The 17,444-nt window shown below is 38.8% G+C and overlaps 1 long non-coding RNA gene across 2 annotated transcripts in view; it reads left to right on the forward strand.

Moving 5' to 3' along the window:
* The first annotated feature begins 9,428 nt into the window (after positions 1 to 9,428).
* LOC146466165 (uncharacterized) overlaps positions 9,429 to 17,444 on the forward strand; it is a 34,807-nt gene continuing 26,791 nt past the window's right edge. Inside the window, exons 1-3 of one of the 2 annotated variants that reach the window (XR_014868116.1) lie at positions 9,429 to 9,652; positions 14,722 to 14,788; positions 15,177 to 15,332. This is a non-coding gene — a long non-coding RNA (uncharacterized LOC146466165). Of the gene's footprint in view, positions 9,654 to 14,721; positions 14,789 to 15,176; positions 15,333 to 17,444 lie in introns of both variants that reach the window. The other variant, XR_014868117.1, reaches the window with a different exon arrangement.

Genomic DNA, 17,444 nt, shown 5'->3' on the forward strand with positions numbered 1-17,444 from the left:
GACAGGTTTCGTCTGAATGCTAACAGACCTAACACTTCCAGAGTACGAATTCACCCGCTTACTTGAAAGCTGGAACATACTTATACAACATATAATTGCGCCACAGAAAACTAATTTACACCGGCTAGCTTAAATTTGAATTGTCACACTTTAGGGTTCTGTCATCAGCCAAAACTTTGAAACACATTGTACAGAGTAATGCACAATAAACCGCAGTGCAGGAAAGTACTAATTAAGTTTCATTTAAATGGTCACACTTACATTCACAAGTTAGAACGTTAGAACCACCTTATAAGGTATAATAAACAGCATCACAGGAAAACACTACTCAGAGAGTTCATTTGGACGGTCAAACTTTGCAATTTCATCCACAGACTAAAAAGTTAGAGCCACCTTGTAGAGCATAATAAACAGCACCATAGGAAAGTACTGCTCAGTATCTTTCATTTGAATGGTCACACTTTGAAATTTCTTCCACAGACTCAAAAGTTAGAACCGCCTTGTACAGCATAATAAACAGCACCTCAGGAAAGTACTGCTCAGTAGCTTTCATTTGAATGGTCACGCTTTGCAATTTTATCCACAGACTCAAAAGTTACAGTCACCTTTTGCGTCATAATGAACAGTTCCAGTGGATATTCTGTTCAACAAATTTTCTTTAAATGGTCCAACTAGATAGATTAAATCTTTGCAAATAAAAACATGCAGAAAAGAATTGCTGATTAGTAATTTAAATTTATTTAATTAAGCATACTTACATTTCGCCAACACAGTTTGAAAATTACGACTACATTTCATGACTCAATTAATTTTTTGATTCGTCTTGGTGAAGTGATGAAGAAACTTGAACTCAACAAGTTGCGTTTTAGAGTTGAAGGTCTTCAAGTTGCTCGATTGTTCTGTTTTCACCGTACCGGCCTTTGTACATCATACACAGGAACTGTCCACTGAAAATCATTTATCGAATAATTAGCTAAAATTGCACCTGAGAAAGAAACCAAACAATAAATGGAAAATTCACCAGTTTTTATTCAACTTTTTAAATACCACAATTTTTTGGTATGTGGAAAAGCTCGAGGATTTTACAAAGCTACACGCTCAGTCATAAATGTTGTATCCTTCTATCCTTTGCCCTGGCGCCTTCAATCTTGAATTTGTTTGTTTTAGCAAACGGGAGTGAAAGAAACGCTATGAACGCAACACTGAAGGAGGGGAGAGGCGGGGGTACCGGATATATTGGCGATATGTAATTATCTGTGGTATCAGTGCAGTGTTTCATCCGGCAAATTATGGCTGAGCGTGTAGTAAGGGATCTGGCCAATACTAAGACAAATTCTTCAGTTAAACGATATCACATAAGAAGAGTTACCAATAAATTGATTTAAGAAAAAGCATTTACAACGATGCATGCTTGACTTATGGTTGGCGCCAAAACCATTTGATATCCTCTGTGTTACTGATCAATTAGTATATAAGGTATAAAGTACTGAAGTGTCTTGTTGATGAGGATTCAAATCCCCATATTTCACTTCCACTCAGTGGCCTTTGAGTCCGTGGATGAAATCCTCATGTGCAGCCTCTTAAATGACAGCAGCTGAGCAGTACAATCAAATCCGGTTTTACGCTCACCGATGGATGGGACCCGCAAGAAGAAGTAAACGGGTCAGTTTTAGAGAAAAGTGTCGGGATAAGAACACTTCCCGTGGCCAGTATAACGAGGTTTCCATGTAGCGCACGTGGCTCAATAACTGTACTTTCCTTTCCCTTTTAACGTGTGAGTATTTGAATGAAATTCAGCTGAAAGCTACTGAGCAGTACTTTCCTATGATGCTGTTTATTACGCAGAACAAGGTGGTTCTAACTTTTAAGTCTGTGGATGTTATACTAAAGTGTGACTATTCAAATGAAGGTATTGAGCCGTACTTTCCTGTTGTGCTGTTTATTATGCTGTACAAGGTGGTTCCAACGTTTGAGTCTGTGGATAAAATACTAAAGTGTGACCATTCAAATGAAAGCTACTGAGCCGTACTTTCCTGTAATGCTGTGTGTTATGCTGTACAAGATGGGTCTCACTTTGACCTTTGCATGAAATCGTAAAGCTGTGACCATTCAAATGAAAGCCACTAAACAGTACTTTCCCGTGGTGCTATTTATTATGTTGCACGCGATGGTTTCTAGTGTATTAATCCTAAAGTGTATTCACCCAAATGAAAGCTACTGAGAAGTACTTTCCTGTGATGTTGTTTACACGGTTTTGAACCAGTTTTAACTTATTACTTTTCCCATTGTCAGTTGTTATCCAGAGTCATCAGTGACCAGCAAAAACGACTTCTTTTCCTAAATTCCATCATCAGTCACGCAGCGTAGTTGCATGAGTTATTTTAAGCAGGGCTTAGTACATCCACGCCAGTTAATCCACTGCACTAATTATTTAACTAAATTGCGTGATATTTTGCCACAGACGCGGTTTCCTGTTATCTTTGGCGGTTTCCTGTTAGCTTTGATGTCAGTGGGCGACAGGAATATCGCGCGCGCAATGATTCGGTTCAAACTATTGCTTTATCTCTGTCGAAGTCTTCTAATTTTCCTACAATCAGCTATCGTTCAACTATAGATGCTTCATTTGTCAAATTCCCTCTTCTAACTCAAGGCATGCTTGGGACTAGCTCTGCGCGTCTTCCATACGGAGCAGAGAAGCACCAACTCAACTCCACTAGTTTATTCCCGGGAGATATTTGGTTTTGAAGGCGATGAACTGAGTAAAATAATAAATCTGCTTTACAAAGAAATCAGTCAATAGGAAAATTATCGTCATCTGAAAATTCCACAGTCTTTGACGAATTTATCATTTAAACCAGCACCATTTTGAGACGGAACGCTTTATGCCTAAAACAGTTCAATCAAAGAGAAATCGTCTTTTTATGGGTAGATGTACTCTTTTGTCTAGCAGTGATAACTCCAAGCGATGTCATCTTCTCAGTAAGGCAGGCTTGTAGAACGTTTTCTGGGTCGCTGTTGCTTGATTCTTGCGTCATCGTTCGTATTACTGGAGACTTTATTTCTGTTTTCATCCAAAGCATGGATATTTTGGAAAATAACTTTCAGCGACTTTTGCATTTCCTTTTCGAAGTCCATGTCTTGCGATTTTAAAACTTCTTTCTTTGGTTGTACAGGTTTAGCCATGTGGGTACTCAATAATCAGACACTGCTAAAAATGACACTATGACAAGCGTGTTATCAGCATGGAAGCAAGGTAATTGTAATAAGGGCGGACAAGGTTATTTTTAAGTGACCAATAGAATGGCTGATGGAATGGCCTTGTCAGACCGTAGTAATTCAAATATGACATTTTCAATTACTTATCGATTACTTGTGTTACTTGTATTTCGCTATTCAATAAAAAGATTATGCTTCGTTGTTCTTTCTATTTGATAAGGGTTTGGTAATTGTGAATATATGGATTTCTTATTACGTTTTCACCATATACCAGTTTTTACCTGATAAACTGTATTTAACTGGAGGGTTTTGCACGAATCAGTACGCACAATTGAGAAAGGGAGTGGCTTGAAATACAACGCGGAAATCTGCACACTCGAAATAAAAAACGTGCCAGTGTTTCAGTGCATTGGATATTCTTTGTGATCACTTGCATGGTATAATTATAAACGCCGTAAAATGCTCTTACAAAATTCAAACGCCACCCACTGACTTTCATCCAACTCGAAATGACTGTAACCTTAGTTGAATGACGCCATTGTACAAATTTACTCACAATGCATTATCTCACAGAAACATTGTTTCCTAGCTTGCCAGCCTGTTTAATTGTAGTTTTAGTCAAGTTGAGACGTGAGACCTGTTTATATAATACCGGCACGATTCCGCACCCAAATCTTTTAACTCAAAATGATCGACAACCAATGGCCACTGTAGTTTTGAGTGCATTGATTTTCCTTAGTGCTCACTTACGAGAAGTAATTATAAGCCAGGGCCCAGTTGCTCAAAGCCCGACTAAGCTAATCATGGGTTAACGTGAACCTTGATTCGACTTTAATGACTAATTAATAAAGATTCTACCAAAAGATTTTTATCCTTTAGTTTTGACTTAGACTGTCCTTCACTATTAGCTTAAAATAAGCTCTTGAAAACATTTTAAATAAGCGAGATGAAAACGTCGGTTAATTTTTAATCGAGGATTAGCGTTAATCAGCTTTCGAACAACCGGACCCAGGGTGACAAAGCACTAAATAAACACAATGCTTACCTATACTTCCATGCAGCACCAACAGACCGAGTCAGTTTAATAGAGGTGACGTGGACAAGACTATTTTAAGCGACCAATAGAATGCAGGCTTTGTTGGTCCTGAGTCATTCAAATATGGCATTGTTTGATTACTTATTCGTACTTTGCCTGAACAGGGCCCCGATTGATAGCAGTGCTTAAGGCGTCTGAATGGGCTACCTGATACGAATAAATAAAGCTCTCTCTCTCTCTCTCTCTCTCTCTCTCTCTCTCTCTCTCTCTCTCTCTCTCTCTCTCTCTCTCTCTCTCTTACAGATCTGTTGGTGTAGAAAGCAGGAAACGTTTGCATCATCTGAATGTATTTGATCGGAATGTAATCGACTTTTTTGTTGAACAAACTTTTTTGAACATAGCGTTCCGCCTGTTTTAGGCGATAAAAACGAACTGTAAAGTCAGTCTTCTCCTCCGACAAAAAAATTAATTTGTCCAAACTCGCCTAAATTTGTTCAGCCATACATGATTTCACGACATCTTGTGCAGCAATCACGAAATCCTACCTGGGATGCTGCTATTTAAATGTAGGAGAAAATATTTGTCGCAGGAAGTCAGTATCGGATGGGGAGGCCTGGAGATACGTTCCGCATTCGGGAGGTTCCCGGATAATCGGGGAGAGTTGGCATCTCTGATAGATTGTTCGTAACTCACCCGAAGCAAAACGGTCCAATAAAATGTCGTTTTATTGTTTATTTTAAAACTTGGTTCAGGCTAACAAAAAGAAATTCATATTGACTATAAGACTATAAAGTGTTATATTCAGCTATTTAAATATTTGATATCACATTAATTTTTTCACTCTGCACTGTACAGTAATAAACGAACTTTTGATACAACTCAACAGACGAGCCTGCACGATAAGATTAAAAATAATGATTATTCTAAACTGATTGTCATGAGACAAATCAAAAGGGATACCCTCCCATATCTGGACTTAACAGGTCTAAATTTAAGGTTAAAAAGCACGAACAATTGTAGTCAATAAAACCCTTCGATTTAAGTAAGGTTTTATTGGTAGTGCAACTTCTGCAATTTATTCACTGGATAAATAAATCACAATGAACTGTTAGGAAACTGGTCAGATTCTTTGGGTTTACCATGGCAATCACTGTTCTTTTCCATTTGACGTCAGTTGTACACTCGCTTAACAATATTCTCTTGGGTTTGCGGAAATACACCGAGCACATTTAGGCAAAAATCTGAACTGCTTCCACGAGTGCTTGCCAAAATTAACTTTCGTGGAACTCAGTTCGTACTATCATCCATTGGCTCAAACAAAGCTAAGAGTTAGATTGTTTAACTCTCTCTCAACAGGGTTCGCTTGGGACGGCAGCTCCAACCTTTCGCCTGAGAGAGGAGATGAACAGAGGCTATTACTGAAGTACAGCAGCTGTTTTCCTTGTAGTTCGTCTTTGAAGGATTTGAAGTAAAACTCTGCATGAACACGAACAAACTCCTCGGTCATGTCCCTCTTACAAAGACTCTCAGCTCGTTGACACGAAGACCGCAGTAAATAATTTTTCAGTCTTTGTCTGACCCGTTTTTTGGGTTAATGGAACAGTCATGCGTCATGTTACAATGACTTCTTTATCATCGAAATGTTCAGAGGCTCCGTCACCCCCTGAGGAGAGATGACAGCGAGTATCTCTGCAGCTAAGTCACATTCAACAGCATCCAAGCGATGTGTGGAAGGTCAAGGGTTCGACTCCAGTGAGATCATGACTCAGTGTTTCCTTTGCAATCGGTCCTTGTATCATCATGCTGAATGCACAGCGCCTCTCAGCGGCGCTGAAATCAATCCTACTTCACCTCTTCAGATACTGGAAAACATTGCTTAGCTTAGTTACATAACTCATTTAAACAGAAATCTTTTTTTTCCTGATGTTCCTTTGTCCAAGAGGAACACTGAAATGAGAACCTCTCTGATCAGGCAAACTTGCAGAACGTCGCCGGTTCATTTGCAAAACAGGATCGTGCACAGAACCTGAGATTTCACTTCTGTTTTCATCAAGAGCATGGATATTTTGAAAAATCACTTTTAGAGCCTTTTGCATCTCCCTTTCGAAGTTCATATCTTGAAATTTTAAAACTCCTTCTCTTTTTGTGTTTTCGGGTCTAGCCATCTGGGCAACCAGTGATCTGATTCAGACAGTCTGCTAAAAATAAGGTTATGACGCTAAACCGTACTTGATATAGACTGAAGGACAGGGTAATTAAAATATAAGCACGGTCACGGAAATTTCACTCGACCAATGGAATGGCTTCATAAGTCCTGAGTCATTCAGAACTCATTGTGTTATGTCGATTACTTATCTTGCACTGGATCAATTAATGAACAAATTGTGCGTGGATCGCTTCTCTTTTTTGCTTGTCTGTTTATGGTGCAGAAAGCATGACATAATTTGAAGTATCAGATGAATTCATTCAATGCTGGCTTAGTAGCGTAAAAAACAATGTTATTTCGGCAATCATAGTATTGCATTGTAAAACATGAGGCTTTCCCCGTTTTCCTCTCACATTACAATTTCAAAAAAATTCTTATCTGTTGCAAAGAAGACCACGTGCGCATCACATATCTGAAATTATGTAACTACAAAAAACGTGTAAATGCTTTATGAATTTTAATTTTACATGTGCAGCGTTGTAATTTATGTAATGTATTAACCGATTTATTTTGTTAGTAATGTATCGTAAGCATTCTATAGTTGAATAAAAATTAAAAAAAAACAAGAGTTTTATTTGTGGATCACTAATCCTTCTGGTCGTACACTTTACAGCTGGAAAAATCATCGTTGCATTGATGCTTATTAAAAAAATTCATGGAAACAGCATTGTCAGCAATTTCGGCAAATTGCATAATAACAATCTCTTTTGTTTTCATAGTCCAAGGCAAGATATTTTCTACTTCATATGACATAGTAAGCGAGTTTATAGTAAACTAGCCGCTGGTGAGCATCGCTGACGGGGGGTGGCCTTAAGCGAAGGTTCGACTGTAATAAGGATCATGTGACCTACATGTGATCTCCATCAAAAATTCAAGGTGCAATTGAAGTTATTCAAATATGGCATTGGCATGATTGCTTATCAATTTCTTATATTTCAATTGACTATTCAAATACAAAAAAAATCCAATTATGCATCGCCTTTCTTTTAGTTACCGGTCTTTCAGAAAACAAACAGAAAGCTTGAAACGATAGTTTCAGCTGAATGCACCTATTTTGATAAAAGCATGATAAACAAGTTTATTCATCAACTTTAGCTTTTTTATGTGAATGCATGGCATCCCATTTTAATAGATCAGAATACTCAACGAATTTGGTATTTAGATCATCTCTTTACCTTAAGTTGCCCAAACTCGACTTAATTTTGACCAAACTTGCCCCAAGTCGCTTAAACATGTTTTTAGTAATCAGCAGGTTCATGGTTCAGTTCCCCAGCTAAGGTGTTGTCACGGATCGCTTATCAGTTCATGGCTGAGCCTATCTATTCCATCTGCTGAGTAAATGCTGATACAAGAAGATGTTTTTCTATCGTTTTTGTCATAAATTACATACTAGTGATTAATAACTACAGCTTTGTGGTCAAGACCACCAAAATACGCCGTTATAAAGCTCCAGTTTTCTGCACCACTCCCCTCCCCTTGAAGATACGGCCTTCAGTGCGCTGCAATGGTGACGTTCAAGAGTATCAGTTCAGTGGTACACTCATTCCTAATTACATTGGACGTTAGCTTCATTCCGGAAAAAAAGAAGATTGAAAAAAGAGAAAGATTTAATGAAGAAGACAAAATATTTCAACTCTATTCCAGAGTCATAATTAAGACGTGTCACAAGGATGTTACACTAACCGCAATTTTTATACCTAAGATAATTAGCATATGGTACACAATGACTTAAGTTATTAGAACAATTCTAATTCCTTGGAGGCCTTAAGGGCTTCATTAATTATAGACTTCAAGTTCTTTATGTAGAAAGCTTCTAGAAAACCAAGCTGCGACCAATTGTCATTACGATCTATTATTTCACAGTTATTGCGAACTGCCTGGTAAATATGGTCATTAAAGCTGACATCCGAACAAAACAATTTGTGGAATCAGGCAAGTCGAAAAAACTTACTTATTCTTTAAGTGTTAATAAGTCTCTGAACCAACATAGGTTGTTCAGACCTGGAGGCATGTTCGCGGTGGGGATGCACAATCTGTGAGCCAGCGAGGCATGCGAGGCATGCGAGGCAGACGTGCGCGGCACTCAGGTTACTAGCCTAAAAAACACTTCGGTTAGCCTAAAAAGCACTCAGGTTAGCATAAATAGCTCCCCGGTTAGCTTAACGGTTAGCACTGTTTATGTTGGGGGTTGTTCATGCCTCGCGTGCCTCGCATGTTTTGTTCATGCCTCGCACGTCTGCCTCCCATGCCTTGCATGCCTCGCTGGCTCGCATATTGTATACACTCTTCGCGATTTCGCGATATACTCAATATACTGCAGCTGCCTACAGGATGTAAACATCTCCTTCATAGTTTTCTCACACTTCTACGCGAAAAACTGAATATTCAAAAAGAAATAACTATCGAAAATAAGACTTTTGCTACCTCCTAAAATACCTAAAAACATACATTTGTGACGTTTTTTCTTTTTGCTTTGTTTTCTAAGTTATTGTCGTTGTTTTCTTTTTTGTAATCGCTGTCAATTATGGATTACGACTTGAAAAAATTGGCTAATTTTTTTTAAGTTCTTCAAATTGCTTATTTATAGTTTGTTCTTCTTCATTGGAGAAATCAGTTAATATTTTCCTCCCGGTGCTCTACCAACAATTTCATGATAGAGAAAAGGTTCTATCTTAAATGTTTATATTTGAGTAGCTTTGATCAAAATACAGAAAAATCTCCGAGACAGTGTCCCAGTGGAAACCATCCTTTAACCCCGTGTGTTAACCTATTTCCCTCAGACAAGTAGTGAACTTTAACGACTACTTTGTGATTTGAGCGTTTTAGGCAGTCTACCAAAAGGCAGATTTGATTCTTCTCTGTAAGATGGATGATATTTGATGCGGCTAACAAGCAACTTTCGGATACCCCAACCCTCTTTTAGGTCGAGGGGGCCCTGGGACCAAGAAGAACCCACGCGCCATCGCGGAAAGATGGCGGAAGGTTTGAAAGTACATGGTCTTAACGTTTATAAGTTGCTCTCCAGGAAGACACCTTTGCTGTTCAACACTCTGTTGAAAATATCACAACATCAGATGATTAAAATGGATATAACAGAGATCGTCGTTTTGCTCGCGATCGCCTTATTTTCACCGGATGACCGATGGCCTGGGAAGTAAATGAACATGGCGGACAGCAGAGCTTCGACTCTCGAAGGTTAGTGTTTAATCCATAAAGCATCAATGTCACTATTGCCCTTAATCTTTGATTGCATAATAAACCGTTTTAGCGAGGGCAAGGTTAACAAGGCCCATTTTCCTGTCGCTCATTTGATAAGCTAACAAGAAAGCGCAGGCAGACCACCCTCTGTTTGTGTGGTGGTACTGTTTGGAACTTGAGACTTTATATTCACAAGACATGATCGGTTGAAATTTTTACCAAGTGGAGATATTTAAAGTCGCCTTTTACCTTAATGTTAAAATAAAATTTCAAGGAAATGTTGATTGAGTCACGCATGGTGTTTTTTTTGCCACTCTTTCCCTTTCCCTGGCGAGTTTACTGCTGGCCAAAGGCCGGTACTAGAGAGAGGGAGACGAGGCAGGAATCAGCCAATCAATTCTTGGGTTGGGTATTTGAAGCGCAACGGTCACAAAGTGTTCATTGGCTGATTTAAAATGGACCGCATGCTTAGAATTCCTTTGGTCGCTGACTTTGCTACAGATCATAGTTTGAAACCTACCTGGACGACTTGAGCTCCGCTTTTCTCGGAGGAAATTTGACAAATAAAGCCCAGATTTGGCCACGACATGGCAAAATATGTAGTCAATCGGAGGCCATTGAAAAAAAGGTCAGAGTTTTTCAAATTTTGAGACAATTCCAGTCTGAAGTAGTGACCCATGGCGGTCGCCGGTGGCTTCTTGCCTGCCTTGTCTCCCTCTCTCTAGTACCAGCCTTCGGCCAGCAACACTGTGGAACAGTAAACTTGCCAGAGAAAGGTTTCTACGGCTCGGAGTGGAAAAAAAACACCATGCATGACTCAATCAACATTTCCCTGAAACTTTATTTCAACATAAAGGTAAAAGGCGACTTTAAATATCTCCACTAGGTAAAAATTTCAACCGATCATGTCGCGTCAAGTCTCAAGTTCCAAACAGTAATTACACCACACAAACAGAGGGTGGTCTACCTGTGAAGAAAGTAGCCTGTAAACAGGCTCCCAAGTGGGGTATAGGGTGGAGACAAAAATCGAGCTCGGAGAGGGAGGCGGGGAGAGAAAGAAAGGGAGGGAGCCTGTGGACATTCTTTTGATGCCACCGCTCCACCCCTTGTAATTGACCTGTGAGTAATATGTCAACAAGGTAATATTAAATATGCCAATTATTCCGCTGAATATCAATATTTGTCAATAACATAATTATTCACTGGGGAAATCCAGCGAGAACAAAAGCACATTTGTTGATTCTGCAAAAAAATGGGCTCACCTAAATGCAAAAGAGTGCTGGTAATCTGTTTTCAACTTTTTAAGAACAAGAAATAGGCCATTTCCAAGTTGATGTGAACCTCATTATGAAAACGAGGTTAAGTGCAAAGCTTTTCATATGAAATCAGTTTTGTTTGCATATGAATGACAACTAATTTTCATAATAAAAACTTTGCACTTAGCCTCACTTTCACAATGAGGTTCAAAGCAACTCGGAATTGGCCTGTTGCTTGTTACCCCTGGTCAACAAAGATTCGCCGGCCGTACGATACAAACTGAAGACTTATTTAAGTAAAGACTTATTTGTCTCCAGCACCGATTGCAAACACTTTGAGGCCTAATTTGGATAGCTTCTCAACCTTGTCCTTTATTATGAACGCCAATGGTGTGACATTTACAACCGTAGAACATTCAAAGTTCCACATTTCTTTTAACACCCAAGGAAGCAACTGGAAGATCAAACTCTTGTCAAAACCAGTCAGTAAATATTCCAAAAACATCTTGCTTTTTAGCTACAGATTGTAGAAAAATCTTCAGCTCTTTTATAAGCCTAGTGATTTGAGGAAAAGATTTGTTTCATTTCTTCCCCTCCAAACTGCAAGCCGAGGAAGCTTCACAATTATTTCTGCCAATGTACACCACACAACATTCAAACAATTCAATGTGTCAAATAATACTGTTTGCCAAACTGTCAACAATCATCTATCTAACCAATCAGATCATGATAACAGTATCTGGTATCACAGAATGGCGACATTCAAAGAAAGTCCACAGGCTCCCTCCCTTTCTTTCTTATGCCATACTGTGCTCTGCTCTCCTCACCTATTTTTTCTTTCACCCTATAGACCTTATTCCAAAATGGCTACTATTTTCATATTCTTTTGTTGGTATTCAAATTAAATTAAGAAGGGCTTATTTGAATGCAGACAAAAGAATAGAAGCGCAAGAAGGTATGCTTGCATTCTTGCTGTTAATATGATTATGTCAACAAGCCCCACTTTTTTCTTCTTTACTGGAGGTGGTGAAACAAATATCAAATTCCAATTATCACCAGATCTTGTTATGATCAGGTGTCGAACAGCTGTCACATTTTGTGTGAATGCAGTTCTTCAGAGAAATACCAGAAATTGAGCCTGCAATCGTTTCATGGAAAATACTGCATCATTAAAGATATCAACCAAAATTACATCTTATTAATATACAGTCAAACCTCCCTTTGCGACCAGCTCTCATTAGCGACCACTTTTCCAAAGTACCGAAAGTTTTCAAGTCAAATCACTATAGATGGAACCTCTCGTAGGCGACCACCTCTTGTAAGCGACCACTTTTAGAGATGATTGCTTAAAATTTTCAATTGTTTTAACCTCCCGTAGGCAACCACTTGACACACAATCTGCTGTTTCTTTCATGGGCGGAAATGGCAAAATATGTTGCTGTAACATATTGGCCCACATCATTACAGCGGATGCCATATTAAAATCTCACAGCCAGAGATACCGGAAGTGTCTCCCAAAATAGCTTAGCATTGAAACAATTGATAGCATACGCATGCACTATAGTGTACACTGAAATGAACTTTAATCAGGTTGAATCCCTTGTAGGAAAGAAACTCTCTTATCTTTTAAATAGCATGCATGTGCATGGATGACCAGTGATGACTCTCTCAACCTTGTTTTATTCAACAGAAAAATTATAGCGATAAAGCGTCAACTGGATTATGTAACAAACAAACAAACGCGAAAGTTGTAGATGTTTTACGCTTGAAATGTAACATTGCAAAAATGCCATTTACTGTTTGCTCCCAAATCAGGCAGTCTAAAGAAAAGTTATTACTTTGGGTTTCCATAAGCACTGGCAAAAGGGTTAGGTATCCACGATTACCATATGTAAATTACCTGAAATTTAGACCCCCTGACCTCTGGTAAGCGACCACCTCGCGTAAGCAACCATATATCCTTGACATTATGGGTGGCGTACTGGAGGTTCGACTGTAGTTTAGCCACATCAAATATCATTCATTTTACAGATGAGAATCAAATATTTGCTACTGAGCTGCAGATTAGAATTCTGCAGAAAAATAACTCTTACATGTATTTCTGAGAATCTTGAAGAATTTGTGGGTACATGTAAGCTATATACTATAAATAAAGACAATGTTCACCTTGACAGTGAAAAGCTACAAGTAGGGTACAGTCGAACCTGTATTAAGCGGTCACCCTCGGGGAATGGCTAAGTGACCGCTTAAAACAGGTTGCACAGAATACATCACTTACTTGGTTAAGAAAGTTCGGCGGGAAAATGGTATTGAAACAGACTAGTAAAATATTAACGCCACGATTGTGCAGCTCATTAGAAGCTCAATTGCCTGGCACGCTATTTGTTACCATATTTAAGTGGTTTCCTTTTACAAGGTGACCGTTTAAAACAGGTCAAGACAATAGCAACAGCTCGCTGGGACTTAGTATAGGGTGACCACGACCGCTTAATAGAGGTGACCGTTTAATACAGGTCAGGATTACAGTAAATAAGGGAAGTAATTTTCGGGACTTTGACAACTGACCGCTTTAATAGAGGGTGACCGCTTAATACGGTGCCGCTTAATACAGGTTCGACTGTATTCAGTGATTTGTTTTCAACACATAAGTCTATTAAATGCAAGTCATAGTCATGGTTGCTGATCCATGGACAAGTTCAAGGGGGATTGTGGGCGATTGGCTCACCAAAAAGGGTCTCCACAAACTTTGCAGTGTTTTCAAAGGTATATATATATATAGAAAATTTGATTGAATGTAAATGAACCAGTTTCCAACAATCCATATACATGTATAGTCTAGCTATACCAAAAAATGGAACATTTGTCTTTAGGGCTGGACATTTCACCATCAAATTTGGGGCTAGGCTAGGGCATTTGAACAGGTTTTTGGCCTTGGAGGGTGGGAATTTGAACAAGCCAGTACTGTTTTCAAAAGCTGAAATATCCAGGAGCTGCCAGAGGGGGGGAGGGAGGATTGTTGAAGTTTCTAGATGATCAGTACATAACAACTGCAACAAGGCCACTTTTAACATTATACCATACTACATGAGAGTTTCCATTGCTGAGTAAAATATAGTCTGCGTAGCAGTCATTTCCGTTTCCTTTAAGCCAAGTGGGGCAAGCATGAAAGACGCACGACAGCGATTGGGCAAAAAGGAGCAAAAAAGTAGGAGCAGGGGGTAGGGGCAGGGAAGGAAAGGAAACGCCTGCCGCTGAGCCCAGACATTTTACCAAATGCCCCCAAATGGCTTGCTCCCTTGGGGCCTACACTGTCACATCAAATGTCACATGAGAACCAATCATTGTCAACTTCTGGTAAATCATGTTGACAGCTGAATTAATGTATCTCCCTGTGAAAGAAGTTTAGTTGTTTCCTCCAGAGCAAATCAAAATCGAAAGGACACTCGAAAGAGTTCTCTTTGGCCTGTGCCATATTTTGGTCTTTGATAAACAGGAACTGGATAAAAAAATTGGAGTTTGGAGAGAGAGATTCAGTCAAGTGTTCTTTAGCATTTTCCCTTTCCATGTAACCCTTTTACATGTAAATGATGCATTTGTTTCAAGAGAACCAAAGAATGCCAAAAATTATAAGATTTTGTTGTGGGTGAAAAAAATATCTTTTTGGACACCCTAAGACCTTCAGTGTATAATTATATATGGTGAATGGTGAGATTGATTTTGAGGCTAAAATGTTGGTCACTCAGATGCCCTTTTGATTTAAGCTTTGGTTGAAAGAATGATTTTAGAAGCTTTATTATTGTATACCAAAGGGAACTGGCTCAGGTGGAGATGTGGATCCTTCAAATATGAAACCAGATGAGGATATGGAACAAGAAGGTAAGAGTACTTAAATAACTTTCAATTGATGGATTTTATACAATGGACAGTATAAAACGTGTGCGTTGATTGGTGCAGACATTAGTTTGTGATTAAAGTACAGATGCACGAATCACGTCCTGAGCTGAGTCTCATAGTCCTCCCTTGTAAAATTATGTATAAATTAAGGTGACACATGTTCATGCAGCCAATCACAGGCGTTGTTAGTCTGGCATTAGCCACTAGGCATGCACTGTTCTTGTAGCTCAGAAATGATGCAATAAAAACAAATTTGCTCTTTCAATCAAATGTTTGTTGGTGCAGTTTAACTTTTTTAAGAATGAGAATCTCTTTCATTCTAAGTTGAACCATTTTTGGTGATTCCTGTTTTAACACTTGGTTATTGTAGAAGATAAAGAGGTTGATGATGTTGAAATGGCAGAGGAGGAGGAGGAGGAGGAGGAAGCAAAGCCTACAAAGATAAGCAGCTCTAAGAACAAAGTTCAAGAAGAGTAATTTAAAGACAAGAGGGAACATGTTGATATAATATTTATTGGTCATGTTGGTAAGTTTATGTTTTCTTTAATTCAAGATTCTTGTTCATGTGAACTTTTCCAAGTTTACGTTTATGGGTTAGATTTCTTACGTTTGGGGGTTATAAATCCTTTCGTTCGGGGGTTAGATTTCTTACGTTTGGGGGTTATAAATCCTTACGTTCAGGAGTAGTGAGGGAGGGACCACGGTTTCCGGATTTTCGAGGTGGTTTCTCATTAATCTGAGGTGGCATAAATTAACGCCGATGACGTCACCGCCTATTGTCCTGATCACTCATTATAGGATGACGTCATATTTAAGTTTAGCCTTACCAACAGGTTATGAACTGGTTTGACAGGTTGATCAATGATGTCATGCTCTATTTTTAACTTATGGCAGTCATGATCGGTATTACTGGTTTGACAGGTTTTTGAAGTTATTTTTGGATACATGACATCATATAGTATATTACATACATACTTTATTGTATAGCTCCCCTTAGGGGTTTTTCCTGTCATACATGAAAATAAAAATAATAATAACAATAATGAAAACTATTTACATTTGGATGATAATATAGAGAGAAAGAAAAAAATACGATAATAAAAAAACGATGAATTAAAAAATTCTTGGGCAGTATGAAGTCATTGTTTTGCTTGGCGTTCCTTTGGTGAATTTTTGAAGGGTGTTGAAGTCATTCTCGAAGATAACCGGGAGTTAGGTTGTTCATTCATTTGTATACAGTAGTCTATTTTCATTGTCCGTAAGCGTATGAAAAAGCGATTACTGCCAAGCACATTATTCACGAATTGTGAGTTTCAGTAATAATCATACATTTTCACTGATTCTATTTTGGATGAATTTGATCGAGATTGTGATTTTGTAGGTTATAAAAGGTGAAATCATACATCAGACATCGGACGCGTGTTTCGATTCACGCACCGTTACTTAAGCTATTATGTTAATTAAGTTGAGCTTTGTCGAGGATTAAACAGTAAAAACAGTCTTTTGTTGTCTTTGTTTATGAATAAGAATATTACGGTTGATCGATTCCTGCCTGCTTAAATTAATTTGCATGTTATGTTTGGCGCGCACTGAAAAAAGTAAACACGCTCAGAATTTACTGAAAATTCTTTATTTAAATCGTTCAACAATTCAAGTACAAAGCAAAGTTCTTATTACAGCGTTAATCATCTTTATCCTCTTCATCGCTAGGGGGATAGAATGTCATTTTTGACGTCCTTTCATCCATGTGTGTGACTCTCCACAATCATAACATCGACGGAGAGATTCCTTCGCGTGCTTTCGTTCAAGAGGAATCTTGTGATCACATATAGGGCAAACTTTACAGTTATCTTTCCAAAAGCACTTAGGACATTTCATGACTACGGTATCATATCCATGTGAACTGTTGCAGTGTCGGCACGGATCATGAACTTTTGCCTGAGCTATCGTTGAATTTTCAACTGAGTCGCTACTATTCTCGGCCTCTTCTTCTTCCCAATCACTTTCCAGGCCGCTGTTATGAGACTCAGGTTGGCTATTTTCAGAACTGGTTTCCTCCTCTTCACTGCTGTCCGACAAGTTTTCATCATTAGCCTCATTACCTGATTCGTCCTCTTTATCTTGGTATCCTCTTTCTTTTTCTAACAAATCGCTTAGAAGTTTTTTATTTTTGATCAGTCGCTTATTCACTCCGAGCTCTGCCAGTCCATCTAGGAAAGTATTGAGCGCACGGGGTTTGGCGACATCTTCGTTATGAGGGAGTAACACATACTCGACCAGCTCTGAGATGTTTGTTACTGGTATTGCACGCTGGTTTCGGAGCAACAGTCCACTAGGTGTCCAGAACAAGATATTTTTAGAAGCAGCCATACTATGCAATAGTTCAGAAGCGTGCTTTCTGGCAACGGCGTTGGAAAGGTTGTTCAAGACATCTTTTATCCGGGGTTCTTCTTCGTCACTTTCCTCATCAGAGGTTGAGTAATCCTCCATTTCACTTTCCTTCTCTTTATCCCAATCCATCTTTCTCTTCATATCGACAAGCACTCGTTAAAAGATAGACACAAATGACCAAATTTCAGAATCCACGGTCTCTTTTATAACATAAGATACCCCAAGCTACTAATTGCAGGGGTCAGTA

The sequence above is a fragment of the Pavona decussata genome, unplaced genomic scaffold, assembly GCF_977016875.1.
Source record: "Pavona decussata unplaced genomic scaffold, jaPavDecu1.1 SCAFFOLD_153, whole genome shotgun sequence".
Lineage (NCBI taxonomy): Eukaryota > Metazoa > Cnidaria > Anthozoa > Scleractinia > Agariciidae > Pavona > Pavona decussata.